This window comes from Saccopteryx bilineata, chromosome 8 (genome assembly GCF_036850765.1).
Source record: "Saccopteryx bilineata isolate mSacBil1 chromosome 8, mSacBil1_pri_phased_curated, whole genome shotgun sequence".
Taxonomy (NCBI): Eukaryota; Metazoa; Chordata; class Mammalia; order Chiroptera; family Emballonuridae; genus Saccopteryx; species Saccopteryx bilineata.
This window is the reverse complement of record NC_089497.1, coordinates 61,107,217-61,127,478: the sequence shown is the minus strand read 5'-3', so window position 1 is coordinate 61,127,478 and position 20,262 is coordinate 61,107,217. Positions and strand designations below refer to the sequence as shown.

The 20,262-nt window shown below is 41.2% G+C and overlaps 1 protein-coding gene across 2 annotated transcripts in view; it reads right to left on the bottom strand.

Annotated features, from left to right (window-relative positions):
- The window catches only part of FGF12 (fibroblast growth factor 12), a 614,868-nt gene that overhangs the window by 353,971 nt on the left and 240,635 nt on the right, over positions 1 to 20,262 (bottom strand). The window lies entirely within an intron of this gene.

Below are 20,262 nucleotides of genomic sequence, written 5' to 3'. Positions count from 1 at the left end.
CCAAATATAACAATACTGCCAACAGATGCAGAGAAATAAGGTCTTAAGTTTGAATTTTGATGTGTTGCACTTCAAAATTTTTCTCCACTAACCCTCTTCTTTTCCCCAGTTTTTAAGAATCTTTTAAACTTTCTCTTCTAAAATCTATCTACATTAAAAAGGAGGGCAAAAGGATAGAAGGCAGTATCTCTTTTAAATCCTCCGTTTGGTGGATGGTAAGAGGATTTCAAACATCTGCCACGTGAAAATCCAACTCTATTTATGCTTCTAATATGTGTTAACCACTCAACAAACTGAAAATAAAACAAATGATGCCTTACTCACCAGCCACATAGTCTAACTCACCAGACCCTATGCACATCCATTATGAGGCTGATAAAATTTCTCCAGCCTGTAAAATATTATACTAGTTTGATAATGCCATTTGATTTACTCTGTTACTTAAATTTTAATGCATATAGAATCTCTCTCCAAATTAGGTGCAAGCCCCCTGATGGTAGGAATGACAGCTTCCACGTAGTAGGCAGAGTAGAGAATGCTCTAGGATAAAACACCTCAACCCAGATACAATGCAGCCCATACATTTCCCAATTCCCAACACTGTTCTGAGCATTGCTAAAGGTGTAATGGTATATGGCATAACAAAAAGAGCATTATATTTGGGGATTTGAATTCTAATGCCAGAATCACCACTTACCTACTTAACTATGCAAAAGTGAGCCATCTGTGTCATTTCCTGCACCAATTAGTAATCTCTGAAGATTCAGATCAGTGGGACCCTGGACCTTCACACATAAGCATGTATCACAGACACCATAACAGCTTTCCTGTCTGTCTTGGGTAAATGTTGAATAAATAAAGGTGTAAATGAATGAATATATGAATAAGCGAAGTGTAAGAAGATACAAGAAGAGTATTAATTAGGTCGTCAGGGAACTAGAATCCTAACCTCAGTTCAGTGAGTTCCCCAACTCACTTTCTCATCCTAAATCAGTCTCTTCTCCTCTATGCCTCAGGTACTTCCCCTAGGAAGCCTCTCCCAGAGCTGCTGCCCTTTTATCTTACACCCTACTGTCACAGCCTCAGAGCCAGGGAGCCAGCAATATGTTCCCTACTCAATTATATCCCTTTGGAAAGGAAGAGAGGAACAATCAACTGAGAGCATTGTTCAATTCCAATGTAAAAAGACTTCTTTTAGCCTGACCAGGCGGTGGCACAGTGGATAGAGTGTCAGACTGGGATGTGGAAGATCCAGGTTCAAAACCCTGAGCTTGCCAGCTTGAGCGTGGGCTCATCTGGTTTGAGCACAGTCTCATCAGCTTGAGCCCAAGGTCACTGGCTTGAGCAAGGGGTCACTCAGTCTGCTTGTAGCCCCCAGGTCAGGGCACATATGAGAAAGCAATCAATGAACAACTAAGGAGCTGCAATAAAGAATTGAAACGTCTCATCTCTCTCCCTTCCTGTCTATCCCTATCTGTCCTTCTCTGTCTGTCTCTGTTACCAAAAAAAAAAAAAAAAGGACTTGGACTTCTTTTTTTTTTTCTTAAGAGAGAAGTGGGGACTCCCGCATGCACCCTGACTATGATCCACACAGCAAGCCCTCTATGGAGCGATGCTCTGTCTATCTGGGGTCGTTGCTCTGTTGCTCAGCAACTGAGCTATCTTAGTGCTTGAGGCAAGGCCATGAAGCCATCCTCAGTACTCAGGGCCAACTTGCTCCAACTAAGCCATGGCTGCAGAAAGGGATGAGAGAGAAAGAGAGAGAGAAGGGAGAGGGGGGAAGGGGGAGATATAGTTGCTTCTTCTGTGTGCCCTGACCGGGAATCAAGCCCTGGACAACCACACGCTGGGCCAATGCTCTACCACTGAGCCAACCAGCCAGGGCCTAAAATGACTTCTTCAAACAGGAAATGACAGCACTTGGATTTAGCCCTTAGATCAGGTCTGTATTACTGTCTTCCTCTCCAAGAGATAGCAAAAGACATTCTAATTTACGAGACTTGAGAGTGTAACCAGAGAGTCTTCATCAATTCTAAAGCCCAGACCTCGTGGGGCAGGAACAAGCAGTAACCAGTTACCTCCCAAGCGTTGGCCTGGGTTTCCTGATGAGAAATCCCAGATATTCCTCCGACTCTTAAGAGAATTTCCCTGCTCACAGCTCAAAGGTCCAGAGTTGTACCAGAACTATATTCTCTAAGCTCAAACAACTCAATACCACCTACTTTTCCCTAGGAGAGAGAGACAATAAAGAACTGTCTTCACTGCCAGCTTGCCTTAATCCCATCAAATATATATACACTTTAGAAGCCTAAAACTGGTCTACTGGGTTTTTTTGTTGTTGTTGTTTGTTTGTTTGTTTTGCATTTTTCTGAAGCTGGAAACAGGGAGAGACAGTCAGACAGACTCCCGCATGCGCCCGACCAGGATCCACCCGGCACGCCCACCATGGGGCGATGCTCTGCCCATCCTGGGCGTTGCCATGTTGCGACCAGAGCCACTCTAGCGCCTGAGGCAGAGGCCACAGAGCCATCCCCAGCGCCCGGGCCATCTTTGCTCCAATGGAGCCTTGGCTGCGGGAGGGGAAGAGAGAGACAGAGAGGAAGGCGTGGCGGAGCGGTGGAGAAGCAAATGGGCACTTCTCCTGTGTGGCCTGGCCGGGAATCGAACCCTGGTCCTCCACACGCTAGGCTGACGCTCTACCGCTGAGCCACCCGGCCAGGGCTGGTCTACTGTTTAAAATTAGAGTGTGGCTGAATGGTGCCAAAATGATGCTGCCAGGTAGTGGAGAGGAGTCCTACCTAAAGAAACCATTCTTATCTTCAGATAGAAAAACAGATGTCACATGCCTTCCATTACTAATGAGGTCTATCATTAAGCTGAAAAGATAAGTTTTATTTAGGAAGACTGGATTTTAGCTAAGACTTATTGTGCAGAAATTTAGACATTGGTGATGATATCCACGCTCTCTGTAGCACATGTAAACATTATAGTTACTCGGGCATAACCTTAAGTGAGGTTTTCCCTGCTCTATGCAGTTCTGTTCCGTGCCAGGACCTCCTAATCCAGATATCAGTGAACGCCGCAATGTGACAGTCACAATGAAATAGTCTTTGTTTCTCTTACTTAAAAATCTTCAGAAAATACAGACGAGACTGTATGAGATTTCATAAAAACAGAAATAAGTTGAAATATTATAGGGCAGCAGTGAGAAGTAGGCCTGGAAAAGTTGCTGGAGAACATCGAATACTTAGCCTCATATCTGACTTGATCTTTTAGGCTGTTGAAGGTTTTGAAAAGTGGCTGTGACAGAATTAGCATTCTGCTTTAGGATGTACGGCTAATCATTTTATTTTGGCTTAATATTTCAAATGACGTTTTATTTAGCACCTGAGTTCAAAATTCATCTCAAGATTTCTTTACAAGCTTAGAAAACAACAATGGTTTTATAGATCATGTTCTAGCTCAGCAAAATTGGCATTTTAGTGAGGACTTTGCCCTTCATTCTCATATTTACGGCATCTGCTTCACACAAAATAACTCTGGATGAAAATGCCCCGCACACTCAAGTGCTGGTCCATGAGAAACGTGCACGGCCCTGTCGCTTACGGGAGTTAGGCGAGCAGCAATGTGGGCTGGTGGCAGTGAGAGGGCTCAGACACAATAGCCGGGAAGCACTGGCTCCGATTCACAAACCGTGGAGTCATGGAGTTCCAGAAACCCTTATAAAATAATGTTTTACCAGATCATAGGCATTTGCATGAACTTTAACGAGCTAATTGTGAGAAAGAAATAGAAAATGACCAACCATCTGGCTGCTCTGGGTTCTTTAGCCAAGCCCTTGAACCTGAACCAGCCTGTCAAAACCCTTGATCCCTCCAGGGCTATTCAATCTGACCGTGAGAGCTGACCTTGGGGAAAGGGCAGGAAAGATTTGAGTTCGGTTTCTTTGAACCTGTATTCCCCATCTGCTACACTTCCCTTCCCTCCTCTCACCTCCCAATATTTCCCATTCATTGTGTTTATTAGAATATTATGTTTTTCACTCTCAGAACTCATTTCACTCATTGGCGTTTTGTTTTTTTGTTTTGTTTTCTTTTCTTTTCTTTCATTTGTCTCCCCTTAGCCCCTTGTCTTTGTGCGACCTTGTGTTTGTGTTCTTTATTTAGCCAATTGATTCTAACATTGTTTCTGGAACAGGATAATATGACCTTCAGCATTAGACAAGATGGGAACAAGTGGGAAAAGAGCAAAGAAGATTGTCATGCTTAATGTTCTAAGAATAATTCAAGTGAGCCTGTTCCGGAACGCTGACAGGGTCTCCCCAGGTTCTCTCTGCTCTCAGACTCACCAACAGGCCCGCGTGTCTGGCGGGGAAGGCTAGGGATGGTAGGAGAGTGCCATCTCGTGGACTCAACGGAAAGTACTTTGTTCTGTGAACTAGACTGAATTTCAAGTTTAGCTCTCAAAACACGTATAAGTGAACTGTACTTTAAAATGCCGTGAACACCTTCCAGTCGGTGAAGTGAAGCCTGAATTTATGAATTCTCCAATCTAGGGATTTTCTGAGTAGTAGCCGAAATATCTATCCAATGAATCTGTCCTCTGGTAAAAATTTAAGGTGAAGGACAGTCCCTAGATTCCATTCTTTTCTTTTTTTCTTTTTTCTTTTCTTTCTTCTTTTTTAAAATGAAGTTATTGGGATGACATTGGTTTTCAAAAGCACACAGGTTTCCAGTGTACAACTCAATAAAACACCACCTGCACCCACAATCGTGGACCCCCCCACCCCGGGCAAAGTCTCTTTCTGTCCCATTCCCTCCCTCTCTGCCCACCTCCAGCACCCCGCCCCCTTTCCCTCTGGCTATAGCCACCCCGCCCTCTGTGTCTATGTGTTATGTATATATGTTTGGGGCTAATCTTTTCACCTCTTTCTTCTGTTCTTTCAACAGAGAATTTGGAGCTGCCGGAAAGTCAAAGAAAAAAAACAACCCAGTAATTATGCAGATTGCATTCAAATTAAAATTTACATAGTATCTGAGTAATAAATTCTACCCATGCTTTAAAGTAGAGCACTAATGGCCACTTTTCCATTAAACCTTCCCTAAGGAGATCTCTTCTTTCCTTGGAACTGCCACTTAGTTTACAAAAACCAGTTCTCCTTACATATTTAACACCAGTGATTGTCAAAGGACTGCTTTATGGATCATATTTACATTAAAATGACCTGGAATGTTTTCTTAAAATGTAGTTTCTTGGGCCCTATCCTACATCAATTAGATCAGAATTCCTGGGACTAGAACCTAGGAATGAGCATGGGAAGTTAGCACCCAAATTCATGCTCCTGTCTACTGCGTACTCCAGCTGGAGACCCCGGTACGCTTTGCACTGGGTCCGGGAATTAAGCAATGGAGGAAGAGAACTGCCCTTGTCCCTACAGATTGGACTATTAGTTTTTCATAGCTGAGTTTCTAAGGACCTTGTCTAGGAGGTTTTCCCAATTAATTTCAGAAATTTGAAGCAGATGCCTCCTCCTCTGAATCCTTCAGCCTAATCAAAGCCTTATACTGGATGTGTACAAGTCACCTTAGTTCACCTTTCTATTGTAACTCCTCAGCGATCTGTCCTTTTGCCGAGACATTCTGGGAGGAGGAAGTGCCCTCACTCATCTCATTATGGGCAAAGTTTGAAACTGCACTTGGAATCTTCTGGCTTCAAATAATTAGCCAGCCTGACCTGTGGTGGTGCAGTGGATAAAGCGTCAGCCTGGAATGCTGAGGTCGCCGGTTCAAAACCCTGGGCTTGCCTGGTCAAGGCACATATGGGAGTTGATGCTTCCTGCTCCTCCCCCTGTTCTCTCTCTCTCTCTCCCTCTCCCTCTCTCTCTCTCCCCTTTCTCTCTAATAAAAATGAATAAATAAATAAATAATCTAAAAAAGTAAATAAGTAAAAAAAAAAAAATTTTTTTAAATAAATAAATAATTAGCCAGGCAAGAAGACTAGAGACACTAGACAACAGCCTCCCACCTACCGTAAAAGCAGCAGATCAACTGCCTTCAGCAGAACAGAGAGCCATTGCCCTCATCCCCACCCAGGCACCCAGCCCACAGAATTACCCAGAAAAACCAATCATGTTGCAACTGCTTGGCTTTCTGCAGTGCCCCAGGAATTCTGAGTGACAAAGGAGAGTCGTCTGTTCCTCAGACTAGCAATTGTGTCATTAAACAAATTGCTCTATAATGTCAGAAGAGGCATTCTTTATGACAGCTAAGTGATATCATTTGTCTTGATTCCAGACATTGGAGGCATCTAACTAGAACTGTGCATTTCATTTGAGGTTGGAGGTTAACGTACAGAAAAGGGAGAGTATAGCCAGACATCCAAGAAAAGTACAGACATTAAATGACATCTTAAAAGCCATATTTTTGCCTTTTTATTTTATTATTTATTATTTATTTTTGTATTTTTCCAAAGCAGGGAGGCAGTCAGACAGACTCCCGCATGCACCCAACCAGGATCCACCAGACAGGCCCACCAGGGGGGTGATGCTCTGCCCATCTGGGGCGTTGTTCCATTGTGACTGGAGCCATTCTAGCACCTGAAGTGGAGGCCATGGAGCCATCCTCAGTGCCTGGGCCAAATTTGCTCCAATGGAGCATTGGCTGCGGGAGGGGAAGAGAGAGACAGAGAGGAAGGAGAGGGGGAAGGGTGGAGAAGCAGATGGGTGCTTCTCCTGTGTGCCTTGACCAGGAATCAAACCCAGGACTTCCACACGCCGGGCTGACGCTCTACTGCTGAGCCAACTGGGGTGGCCTACTTTTGCCTTTATAGCACAAATGGTATGTGAAAACTTTTTCTAAATTATGTTGTTGTATATAAAATTCAATACATGAACTGTCATTCTCTAGACCAGCAATTCTCAACCTTTTTCATCTCATGGCACACGTAAACTAATTGCTAAAATTCTGCAGCACACCAAAAAATATGTTTTGCCAATGTGACAAAAAAAAAATGTCTAATTTTGATTCATTCACACCAGATGGCTATTGTTGTGTTGGCTGTTTTCGGTTTTCTTATTTGACAATATAAGGAAAAAGAGGTCAGTGCCCCTGATTAATAAGTCAGGTTTTGTATGTTTCTGAAATTCTTATGGCACACTGGCAGAAAATCGCTGCTCTAGACAAACTGCCTTTGGAATAAATAAGTCAGTTTCCGGAACATAACAACAGTTCCAGATTAAACAGAGAGTTCCATTCAGCTCAACATGTCTGTTTCTAATAGTGATGGCTCATGGAAGTATTAAATTCAGCAAATGTTTATTGAGCACCAACACATGTAATGAGCCATTAGATGCTACACAACCAACCCTCTTCCATGTCACGTGTGGTCTTGCACTCTGAAATCTGCACCTCAGTCATCCAGCTCTGACATGATGCCCCTATACTTCTAGCTCTTTCTGCCACCACCCCCCAATTCCTGTCTCACTGAGATCCACAATCCATTGTTCTCACCACTGTCCACCATCACACATCCTATCCCTTCACAACTGGCAAACTTCTACTCAACTTTGCAGTCTTTGCCTAAACCAGAGGTTCTCAACCTGTGGGTTGTGACCCCGGTGGGGGTCGAACGACCAAAACACAGGGGTCGCCTAAAGCCATCGGAAAATACATATTTTAATAAATACATATTTAATAAGTATGTATTTTCCGATGGCTTTAGGCGACCCCTGTGTTTTAAATATGTATTTTCCGATGGCTTTAGGTGACCCCTGTGTTTTAAATATGTATTTTCCGATGGCTTTAGGCGACCCCTGTGTTTTAAATATGTATTTTCCGATGGCTTTAGGCAACCCATGTGTTTTAAATATGTATTTTCCGATGGCTTTAGGTGACCTCTGTGTTTTGGTCGTTCGACCCCCACCAGGGTCGTGACCCACAGGTTGAGAACCGCTGGTTTAGACAAAAATGTATTGTATAATAAATATGTATTTTCTGATGGCTTTAGGCGACCCCTGTGTTTTGGTCGTTCGACCCCCGCCAGGGTCGCGACCCACAGGTTGAGAACTGCTGGCCTAAACAAAAGTGTTTTTCCAGCAATAATTCTGTCCCTTTACCCAGACATGGTCTTCCTGCTATATGTACTATGCTTTTGTAGTACCCTGGATTTCTCCTGTCTTCAACCAAATCAATCAATCCTTATAATTAATTGCTTATGTTTTGTCTTCCTAGTAGGGGGAATGGGAACCAAGAGACCAGAAATCACTGCCATTCTTATCTGTAGCTGTATGTCTAGAGTGCTTGGCAACTAAATGATCCTTAAAAATTACCTGTTAAATCAGGAAATAAAATGATAAATTACAATGTGGTCAAGGCATAGAGAATGCTTCTAACAACAGGGACAATTTAGGCTAGTAAGTTAGTTGAAACCTTTTTCCAGAGATCTTGAGCATTCAGACAAGTTGATTTTGTTTGTTGAACAGGTAATGGGAACAGAGTGGGGTCCTTATAGATGAAGAGGCTCTCCAAATATTTATATTATGAATAACTATTGCAGCTGATTATTAAGAGCATGTATGCATTTATCACAGAAAAATCTGAAAAAGTACAGAGAGCAAAAACCACCCATTTCTCTAGCACTATTACATGATTTTCTTTAGTAATTTTCCAGACATTTGTTTTACACAGTGGGGATCATATAAGACATTCATGCTTGGACTCTATCTAGTTTCCTATCAACATTCTAATCTAAGCATTTTTTTCTTAGCATTTAAAAACCTTTAGTAAGTTTCACTCGATGGCTTATCTAACATTCATATTACTATACCATTTTGATTTGTTTCTTATTTTTTAAAAACGTTGGTTTTTAAGCATTTAAAACTTTTTATTGTAATATTATATAGTCTAGTGCATACATCTAAACTGTTCTTCTCTGTGAAATTTACTCCCATATGACTACTACTCAGATCTAGTACCTAATGTTAACAGCATCCAAAAGCTCCCATATGTCCTTTTCCAGGCAACACCCTCCTAAGGTAACGATTATTCTGACTTATAACCTGCTAACTTAGTTTTGCCTGTATTTGAACTTCACAGTGTTTTGTGTCTGACTTCTTTTGCTCTGTATTATGTCCGTGAGATTCAACCACGCTGTTGGAATGTACCAGTTCATTTATATTCACTTTCTTAAAGGACTTCACTGCCTAAACATACCCTACTGTATTCATCCATTCCACTGTTGATGGACACATGGCTTATTTCTTGCTTAGAACTATTATAAATGTGTTTTTATGATTAACTGTGTTTTAATGGAGTCATATTTTTTAGCCTAAACACATCTCAATGAAATGAGTTGCAGTAATCTACCCACCATTGTGGAAGATTGATTGTTTTTACCTGAACGTACCTCATCCAGTTATACTATGTACATAAATCATCTTCTGATGTTAGAGCTAGACAACTCATTCTAAATCATTTTCTCCTTAACTGTTTTTTACTTGTAGAGCCCAATTTGTGAGTTACGGAGGAGCGACCAAGTACAGAAGGAAGCATTCCCCTAAGGAAAAGAGGGTGGGGGGACACCTTAGCATTATGGTAAGTTGCACATAGACTATATAACTCCAAAGTAAATATGCCTTTTACCCAACATATAGCACTTTCACACTATCCTTGACTTGGGAGATACTATGCTTTGTTTCTCCATTAGATGCACAGGTTCTATAATAAGAAAAACCTGAATTTGAATTCTAGTTCAGTTCCTTCTACATGCCTGGTCTCGGTAAGTTACTTTATCTCAGCAACTCTTTTTTTTTTTTTTTTTAAGTGAGAGGAGGAAAGACAGATGACAGATTCCCACATGCTCCCTGACCAGGATCCACGGGCAATCCCCAGGGAATCGAACCCGGGACGTACACACACTGGGTCGATGCTCTATCTACTGAGCCAACTGGCCAGGGCCTCAGCTCCTCATTTTTAAATTAGGGATATTAATATTAATATTACCAAGACTACATAAATTTTAATGCATGCCATATAATTAGATTTCAATTAATTCTATTTTTTATACTAACAAGCAGAATGTTTTAGCTTAAGAGAGCTAAGAAGTTTAAATTCAGATGAAACATTTCTCAAATATAACATTGAAATATATCCCTTAAAAATGACTGGCCTATTTTCTACAGCACAACCCAACTTAGGCACTGTCAGCTTTTGTCAGTGTCATGTTTAATTACAGCAAATAACGGTAGCAACAGTGAATTTTTATATTTTGTTTGAAAGTTCAAAAGTGCTTCTAAATTCAGAGAATTCAATCTTCCTGATGTTTTGAGGATATGACACTAGCCCCCCCCCATGAAAGATATAAATTTATTGTATCAGATTAAATTCATGCTTATCAATCTGCTCTGTGATAATGGACTTGTACCCTTTACATCTCTCTCCTCGGTAGCAAGTGCAATATTAAGCTTTGTCAGTAGAGGGTGCTGGAGAAGAAATTTTCTTCCTGCTTCCAGTATGCTATACAGATCTTTTTATTCTTTTTTTAATTAAAAAAAATTTTTTTTTTTTTTTTCTGAAGCTGGAAATGGGGAGAGACAGTCAGACAGACTCCGGCATGTGCCTGACCGGGATCCACCCGGCACGCCCACCAGGGGCAACGCTCTGCCCACCAGGGGGCGATGCTCTGCCCCTCTGGGGCGTCGCTCTGCCGCGACCAGAGCCACTCTAGCGGCTGGGGCAGAGGCCAAGGAGCCATCCCCAGCGCCGGGGCCATCTTTGCTCCAATGGAGCCTTGGCTGCGGGAGGGGAAGAGAGAGACAGAGAGGAAGGAGGGGGGGTGGAGAAGCAAATGGGTGCTTCTCCTATGTGCCTTGGCCGGGAATCGAACCTTGGTCCCCTGCACGCCAGGCCGACGCTCTACCACTGAGCCAACCGGCCAGGGCCTAAAATTTTTATTTTTAACTTATTGTGTTGACAAGGTTCCAAGCGTCCCACTCAATATCACATCCTCTTAACACTGCATCATGCCCTCCCATGTCCCATGCACAGTCTCTCTCCTTCCCACCTGCCCTCCATCATTGCCACCCTCCCTCTGTATCCATGTATTATGAATATATAATTTTGGCTAATCCCTTCACCTTCCTTGATCCTGTCCTCTCTTCCCCCTTCTCTGTGACAGCTGTCCATTTGTTCCCTGTGACGCTGCCTCTTTTTCAATTTTGTTCCTCAGTTCATTGTGTTCATTACAGTCCACATATACGTGAGATCATATGATATGTGTCTTTCTCTGCCTGGCTTATTTCACTTAGCATAATAACCTTCAGGTCCATCCATGCTGTCGCAAAAGGTAAGATTTCCTTCTTTTTTATGGCTGTGTATTATTCCATTGTGTATGTGTACCACTGCTTTTTAATCCACTCATTCACTGACTGCGTGGGATCCAGCGGTGCTCTGCCCAAGTGCCATTCCCAAGTCATATGCCTAGAAGGTTCATTCCCTTAGTGAGATTGTGACCATCTTGGCATGGATTTCCTATGAACCCCAGGTCTTACATAACTCTGCAGATGAGCAAGCTTCTGGCACCCCAAATCTCTCTGTGCACCACTAATGGTCAGCTCTGCAGTATAACTGCTTTCTCCAGCATTAGACTTCTACGGAGGGCAGTTTATCCAATGCCCAGTTCCTAGCGGCCAGCTTCTCTATCTCATAGTTCTTATAGCATCTAGTGGCCAGCAGTGCCCAGAAGCAAGCAGCTTCCCCCAGCACTGACTCCAACAGCTTTGAAGAAGTCTCGTGGTTCAGAATTTGCCTATGTGTTGCTTTCCTGGCATCCCAAAAAGCAGGTTTATAGCAAGTCCCAATGGTAAGGTACTTCAGTGATTTTTCTATCATCCCATAACATGGCCAATACACTCTCCAAAGGGGTGTGGATCTCAGCCTGGGGTTGGGGCGGCTATTTCATGGCCTGTGGCTAGCTGCTGGTCCTTATATACGCTATTTCTACATTCTATAGCACTATCTTTATTTCTTACTTGCCAATTCCCCGTTACTTCAATTTACATTAGTATAGTTAATAATTCTTATATTAAATTTTACTTTTTCATTAAGAATAGAACTACCATATGACCCAGCAATCCCTCTATTGGATATACACCCCCAGAACTCAAAAACATTGGCACGTAAAGACACATGTAGCCCCATGTTTGTTGCAGCATTGTTCACAGTGGCCAAGACATGGAAACAACCAAAATGTACTTCAATATATGACTGGATAAAGAAGATGTGGTACATATATACTATGGAATACTACTCAGCCATAAGAAATGATGACATCGAGTCATTTACAACATGGATGGACTTTGACAACATTGTATTGAGTGAAATAAGTAAATAAAAAAAAAAACCCAAGAACTGTATGATTCCATACATAGGTGGGACACAATACAGGTATTGATCTACTTACGACCTATGTAACTTACGACCATTTGACTTTGCGACCACTATCCCTAGCCATGACTGCTCCGCATCTGGCAGCGCAAGTGTTGCCCAGCTGAGCGTACGACAGTGCTGGCCAATAAAATGTTTCATACATGTTTATATATTTTGATATGTTTTGCAATTGGGAAAATGTTTCTTATGGTATTTTTTACTCCTTTACTTTGTAATTTTGTATGTTTTGCAAATATTAAACCAGTTGTACTGGTAATGCAGTGTTTTACTTAAACCTGACAAATGTAAAATAAGAAACAAAATGGTGGGCCCTGGCCGGTTGGCTCAGTGGTAGAGCGTCGGCCTGGCGTGCGGGGGACCCAGGTTCGATTCCCGGCCAGGGCACATAGGAGAAGCGCCCATTTGCTTCTCCACCCCCCCTCCTTCCTCTCTGTCTCTCTCTTCCCCTCCCGCAGCCAAGGCTCCATTGGAGTAAAGATGGCCTGGGCGCTGGGGATGGCTCCTTGGCCTCTGCCCCAGGCACTAGAGTGGCTCTGGTCGCGGCAGAGCGACCCCCGGAGGGGCAGGGCATCGCCCTCTGGTGGGCAGAGTGTCGCCCCTGGTGGGTGTGCTGGGTGGATCCCGGTCGGGCACATGCGGGAGTCTGTCTGACTGTCTCTCCCCGTTTCCAGCTTCAGAAAAATACAAAAAAAAAAAAAAAAAGAAACAAAATGGTGTAGAGATGATACAAACGGCATAAAATGAACAAAGAAAATTATAATATGTAACAATAATAAAAGAAAATTATGATTAAATATGACTTAAAGATTTTTATAACATCATTTTACAGTACTGTACATATAGCCTATTCAATATAAAACCAAATCATGTTACGACTGGTATGTCGGAACCAATCGTGGTCATAAGTTGAGCACTAGCTGTATTTGAGACTCATGGACAGGGACAAGAGTATGGTGGTTACCAGTTGGAATGAAAGAGAGGAGAAGAAGGAGGTGGGGGAAGGGGTCTATTTGGTTAAATAGAAGGTGATGGAAGACAATTTGACTTTCGGTGATGGGTATACAACATAATCAAATGTCAAAATGACCTGGAGATGTTTTCTCTGAATGTATGTACTTTAATTGGTCAATGTCACTCCGTTAAAATTAATTATCTAAATAAAATATTTTTAAAGCATAAAATTATATATAATAAAAATAAAAAATGCAAAAAAAATACTTTTTCAACTTACTGTGTGGTTTCTGTTTCCTGATTGGACCCTAATTGATACACCATGTTACAAAATGAAGATCTTCAAGTGAAGCCCAGCAAAGCCAAGACCAAAACCCAGATTTTTAATTCCGAAATCCCATTATTTTTCCACTACACCAAAATATTCTTTCCATGACAAAGGGCATATTAAATATCGAAATTACTTTTAAAATTTTATTTATTAATTCTAGAGACTAGAAGGGAGGGAAGAAGAAAGAGAGAGAGAGAGAGAAACATGAATCGGTTCCTATATGTTCCCTGACCAGGGATCGAACCAGTAACCTCTGCATATGGGGATGATGGTCCAACCAACCAAGCTATCCAGCCAAGGCAAGAAGAAATTCTTAATTCTATAAGGTGATTGATTTCCGTGCCACCTTAGAGCAACCTCCCTCCATCTCATCCTCTTAGACACTCAAGGACAAAAGCATCATAACATAGTAAATCCTATTGGGACAAAGAGATAGGTTTGGAGGACCCTATTAAGGAACAAAAAGTGAAGACAGACACTATATCCAATTTTAACAGGCAATACTCAAAGAGACAAAACTGAGCATTGCACATCAAGTAAAACAGAGGACACCAGGTAAGTTAACATCCAAACTTTTGATGAAATGACTACCCAGTTAGAGCAAACACCATGCACTCAGGCATTTGTCCCATGGCTTACCCAAATAAACCAAAGAGGAAAGACACTTGACTCTTCACAGTAGTCAAGGCTCATTTACTAGGCACATAAATAAAAATTGGCTCCCAAAATCAGACTCTAAACAACTCAATAAAATACAGTTCAGTGGATTAAATGTCTAGATTTACAAAGCTGGCCATCATCCCATCTCAATTTCTGATAATGAACAGATAGATTATTTAGCTCCTATGCCCAAAGGTCTTCATTTCAAATACAGTAAACATGCTAATGTTAAACTATATTGATCCTGTATTTCTTTCAGTCTCCAGAATTCATCCAAAGCACTTCTCTTGGATACAACTAGTCATATATGGTCAACTCATCTCTGTACCTTTGTGCATAAGCTTTCCTCTACCTGGAATGCATTTCCAATGATGTTCAACCTACTCTCCTACTCCCATTTCAAATGACATCTCAATCACGAAGCTTTCCCTTGTTTCTACTAACCATAGGAAATGTGATTCTCCTATAACGTGTATTCTGTTTGCTTTGAATGGTCATCTCTTACATATCTCCCAGAGTCTCTTTGGATGCACTGTTACTTGGGGACAGGAAATACTCTACAGATATGCTTTATTGCCAAAACTGCAAACACAATTTACACAGTTTCCATACTGACAGTGCTCAGTGATAAGGATTTAGATAATTTTCCATGATCAAATGATAGGCATACAGAATTATCAGAAATAAAATACAACTCCCTTGACTTTCCATCAACCCTCTTTGTACTGTGCTATTGTAATTGCCCAGAGACAAGACTTAAAAATATAACATGAGGCTCTGGGGGAACAGCTGAAAGGCTAGGACTATGAGAATTACTATTTTGACAGCAGGATATGTATTATGCTTAGCAACAACAAAATTTTTTGTAAGACTGGCTATGGCCAAACCATGAGAATTGAAACCAGCCCACAGCACTTGAAATTAATTTGGTGTCATTATGACTATTGAGCAGGGGACTATCACATAAAAGGCTATGTTTGTGATGATTATTAGGCCCCTGATTATCAAAGGAACTGGAGATAAGTAATGTAGGGGATTTAGGAGATTACTAAAGGTAAGAGGTTACTAAGTAGCCCATATCCACAGAATGTGTTAAGATATAGTACAATTTCATATATTTAGTAGATTGCATTTAATCTTCTGAAATTTGTTTTACTCAGCAATCTGTTTCTCATTTCTGTAGTACTAGTCATATCTTATTCCTTTCATGGCTCTATAATATTCCATTGTGTAAACCTACTAAAACTTATTTATATATTCCATTGTTAATGAAACCTGGGTTGTCTACAGACTTCTGCTTGTCTAAACAATGCTGTCTAAACATTCTTGTGTGTCTCAGTGATGTGAGTTTTATATACAGCATTTGCCTCAAAGCAGAATAATTAGATGATGCATACTTTCAGCATTAATAATCTTTTCTTTTCCTTGCCTGTGTATTTTGGCAAGGATCTCCAGTTTTATCAGGTTTTAGTAACAGGGTATGCTGGCATCATAAATTGAGTTTGGAATAGTTTTATCTTCTATTTCCTAAAAGATTTAGGGTCATTCTTAAATGATAGTTTTGTTGGATCTAAAATCCTGTTTTCTATGCCTTGGCCAATTTTAGAGAGCTCTATACAAACTGAAAACTGTGTGAGTGGCACCCCCTGGAGCTGTTCAGCACACAGTCTTTGTAGCTACATACAGTAGCCTTGCTGTGATTTCCTCAAAACTTTGACATATTGGTCCACTGGTCTTCCACGTTTCATTGTTTGGAAGTTTTCTCTTTACCTAATTATTATTCATTTGAACTGATCAAACCTTCCTCTTTGGGTACCTAAGATCCTTTTTTTTAAATTTCACAATAATTTCTTTGGTGCTCTATTATTTCATTATGCATAGGTATGTATTTCTTTTTATTATCTTATCTACTTGTTATAGACACAATATTTATGTTCCCCCCCCCCAAAGTCCATATGTTGAAAATGAATCCCCAGAGTGTTGATATTTGCAGATGAGACCTTTGGGAAGTAATCAGGCCATGAAGGCGGTGCCCTTATGAAAGTGACAGCATAGATGTCCTCTATCCTTGGCATCCCATATGAGGACACACCAAGAAGACCACCATCTATAAATCAGGAGGTGAACCCTGACCAGAAACCAAATGGTTGATTACTATAGATCTGAGGAGGGGAAGATGTCACAGTCAGAAAAGAGTCTGGTGACACTCAGAAAATGTCTACTAGATAACCAGATAGTGGATTGCGAACACAATGATAGCAGAGACACTATAGGCTCACAACTAAATTACAGCTTTCGGCCCTGGCCGGTTGGCTCAGTAGTAGAGCGTCGGCCTGGCATGCGGGGGACCCAGGTTCAATTCCCGGCCAAGGCACATAGGAGAAGTGCCCATTTGCTTCGCCACCCCCCCCCCTTCCTCTCTGTCTCTCTCTTCCCCTCCCGCAGCCAAGGCTCCATTGGAGCAAAGATGGCCCGGGCTCTGGGGATGGCTCCTTGGTCTCTGCCCCAGGCGCTAGAGTGTCTCTGGTCACGGCAGAGCAACGCCCCGGAGGGGCAGAGCATCGCCCCCTGGTGGGCAGAGCGTCGCCCCTGGTGGGTGTGCCTGGTGGATCCCGGTCGGGCGCATGCGGGAGTCTGTCTGACTGTCTCTCCCTGTTTCCAGCTTCAGAAAAATACAAAAATAAATAAATAAATAAATAAATAAATTACAGCTTTCTGGGTGTCTGTGGTCTTGGAAAGCTGAGCCCCCAATAGTGTTTCTAGTATTGATTTCCCTGGAACATATACTAATATTTATTTTTATTTTAGTAGCTATTAATTTAAAAGGAGGAGTATATTTTTAAAATAATCTCCCTACCCAATATATTTTCTCTTAATGGTAAGGAATTTACTTTTATCGAACTCCTGATGTCAAGGTGAAGCCATGAAACTTGTCACTTAGAAAAAGGAGTGGGTAAGTGTTCCTAGACCAGAAGTCTGTAGAGTAGGAAAGGAAAATATCACATGCAGAATGGAAAGGAACATTTTGAAGAAAGAATACTGAGTTTTTTAGAGAGGACAAGAAGAAGGTGCAAAGCTCTCTGGGACTGCAGGGGTTCCAGTGCCTCCGTCACTCTGGTTCTCAGCTCGGGGTAAGCTGAGGGCTGGAAGACTGACACTTGTTGAGGAGGAAATTGAAAGGACATGGGGCTTTAGCCTCATTTTCTTTTTTTTCTTTTTCTTTTGAACCTCTGGGAAGAAAACTGCTTTCTGGGAACCTCTACATCAACACAGTGTACCTCCGGCAAAACAGAAATATGTTCAGAAAGAAAAAGGACACAGTTAGCCCCCTCTCATCGCATTCATGATCTCTACTTAAAAAGGATATGCAGCCTATTGTATTTATGGCATGGATAAAATTTTACAACTTTCATTTTTAATTTTATTTATTGATTTATTAGAGAGAGGAGAGAGAGAGAAAGGGGTTGGGAGAGGAGTAGGAAGCATCAACTCATAGTAGTTGCTTTTCTCATATGTGCCTTGACCAGGGAAGCCCAGGGTTTCGAACCGGCGACCTCAGCATTCCAGGTCGATGCTTTATCCACTGCTCCACCACAGATCAGGCTACAACTTTCTTATTTTACATTATATAATAAACATGTTTTGTTGTGACTAAGTTTTTATAAAACTATCAATAATTGAATAATATCCCAATGATTTGTTCTCCTAAATTACTCAATCTTTACCCTACTGTTGCATATTTAGAACATTTTCAGTTTTCACTATCATAAAGAACTCTGGGATTTTCTCTTTTGCATGAATAAATAAACTCACTCTGAATAATCACATGCCTTTGTAATACTAAAAAGTCAGTAGTCCCACTGGTCCACCAAAGCCAATTCAACATTTATGCGAAAAAAGCCCACAAAGTTGAAAAGATACTTGACACAACTCATGGAATGCCCAAGACAGAAGCCAAATGACTAACACAGAACAGCTCTGCAGCCTGGTCACCAACAGCCAGTGACTGCTCAGTCCTGCAGATCCACAGTATGGTACCAGTTCAGCCTGACTCACTTCATCTAAACTCTGAAAAAAATGGATTGATACATCAGATGGCACTATCTCCTGGTATACTGAGACAAAGTATAATACACATGGTGTGACCAAACTTTTCAAGTGACTTCGGGTTATATCATAAAATTCAGGGAATACCAAAACCATGGTAGTATCTATGTCATTTTCGTTGTTTATAAGGAATACAGGATAGAATAACTAAAATTTAGCTGTGCTCTAAAATTAGAGATGCATTATTACTATTATGCTGAAGATCTATCCAGGTATCAGAAACCCATTTCTGCTTTCCAAGACTATGTATAAAACGTTTGGCAAGCCAAACTTGTTACACCACTGAGCAAATGTGGGATTAGGAGACAAAAGCTTGCTGAAACTCAGGGAAATCTTAACCAGAAGCCGCATCCCAAGCAGAGCCAGTGGATCAAGTTTCAGTGTGGCAGTTCTGCGTAAAGTATTCGACAAATATTTTCAAAACATAATTAATTCTTATAAATGTAATATATGCTTATTATAAAACATTTTAATGGGTATATTTTAAAAATAAATATAATCACATAAATTCCAGCACCTAGAAATACCTAGCATCAACATTGAACATTTTATTAATATTTTTCTAGTTAAGCACTTGACTTCTTTCTTTCTCTCTTTCTTGTTCCCTCCATATCTTTCTCTCTCTGTCCCTCTTCCTCTCTCTTCCTATTCTCACCACTAGGTATTTTCATTAACAATAAGCATTTTCATTTTAAAGGAAAAGAATTAGGGGTCGGAGAGGATAACTGGTGATGGAAGGAGACCTAACTGGGGAGGGACATACAATACAGTGTACAGTGATATGTTGTAGAATTTTGCACCTGAAACTTGTGTAATGTTGTTAGCCAGTGTCACCCAAAAATTTTTTAAAAATAAATAAAATGAATTGGTTAATTATATACATTCTTAAAGAAAAAAGAATTCCTGCCTGACCAGGCGGTGACACAGTGGATAGAACCTCGGACTGGGACGCCTGGAACCTTGGTTTGAAACCCTGAGGTCACCAGCTTGAGTGCAGGGTCACTGGCTTGAGCGTGGGATTATACACATGACCCCATGGTCGCTGGCTTGAAGCCCAAGGTAGCTGGCTTGAGCAAGGGGTCACTTGCTCTGCTGTATCCCCTGGTCAAGGTACATATGAGAAGGCAATCAGTGAACATCTAAGGTGCTGCAAGGAATAACTGATGCTTCTCATCTCTCTCTCTTCCTGTCAGTCTGTCCCTATCTGTTCCTCTTTCTCTCTCTTTCTGTCAAAAGTTTAAAAAAATAAAAGAAAAAAGAATTACCTGAGTATATACACTGTATATACTAAAATAATCTCATTTTTATTTTTACATTTTACTTTTATATTTCTTCAATTAATAAAAATATTTAAAATTATAATTACAAATGATTATTAAACAATTCATTCATGGAACAAATACTGAGCATTTACTAATGCCAGGCATCCAGAACAAGCCCCTCCCTCCTTGTAATCTCACTGTGTGATCTTCCTAAATCCTAAATCTTCCTAAATGTTGGCACTTACTAGAATCTGGTTGTATTATAAGTCAGTTTACATTTCAATCTTTTGTACTAGTCTATGAATTCTTTGCAGGCAAGGACGGCAAAGCAAGTATTACACCCTGCAGTGTTTAGCTCTAAGTGTGGACCTGTACAGATGTTCAGTAAATATCTCGAGGGTTCAGAAAACCACTTGCCAGTGACAGGGATATCACTGTGGGAATACACGACCCCTCCACATGCAAACTCTAGTCACTGTCCTTTAGATTATAAGACCAAAAAAAACAC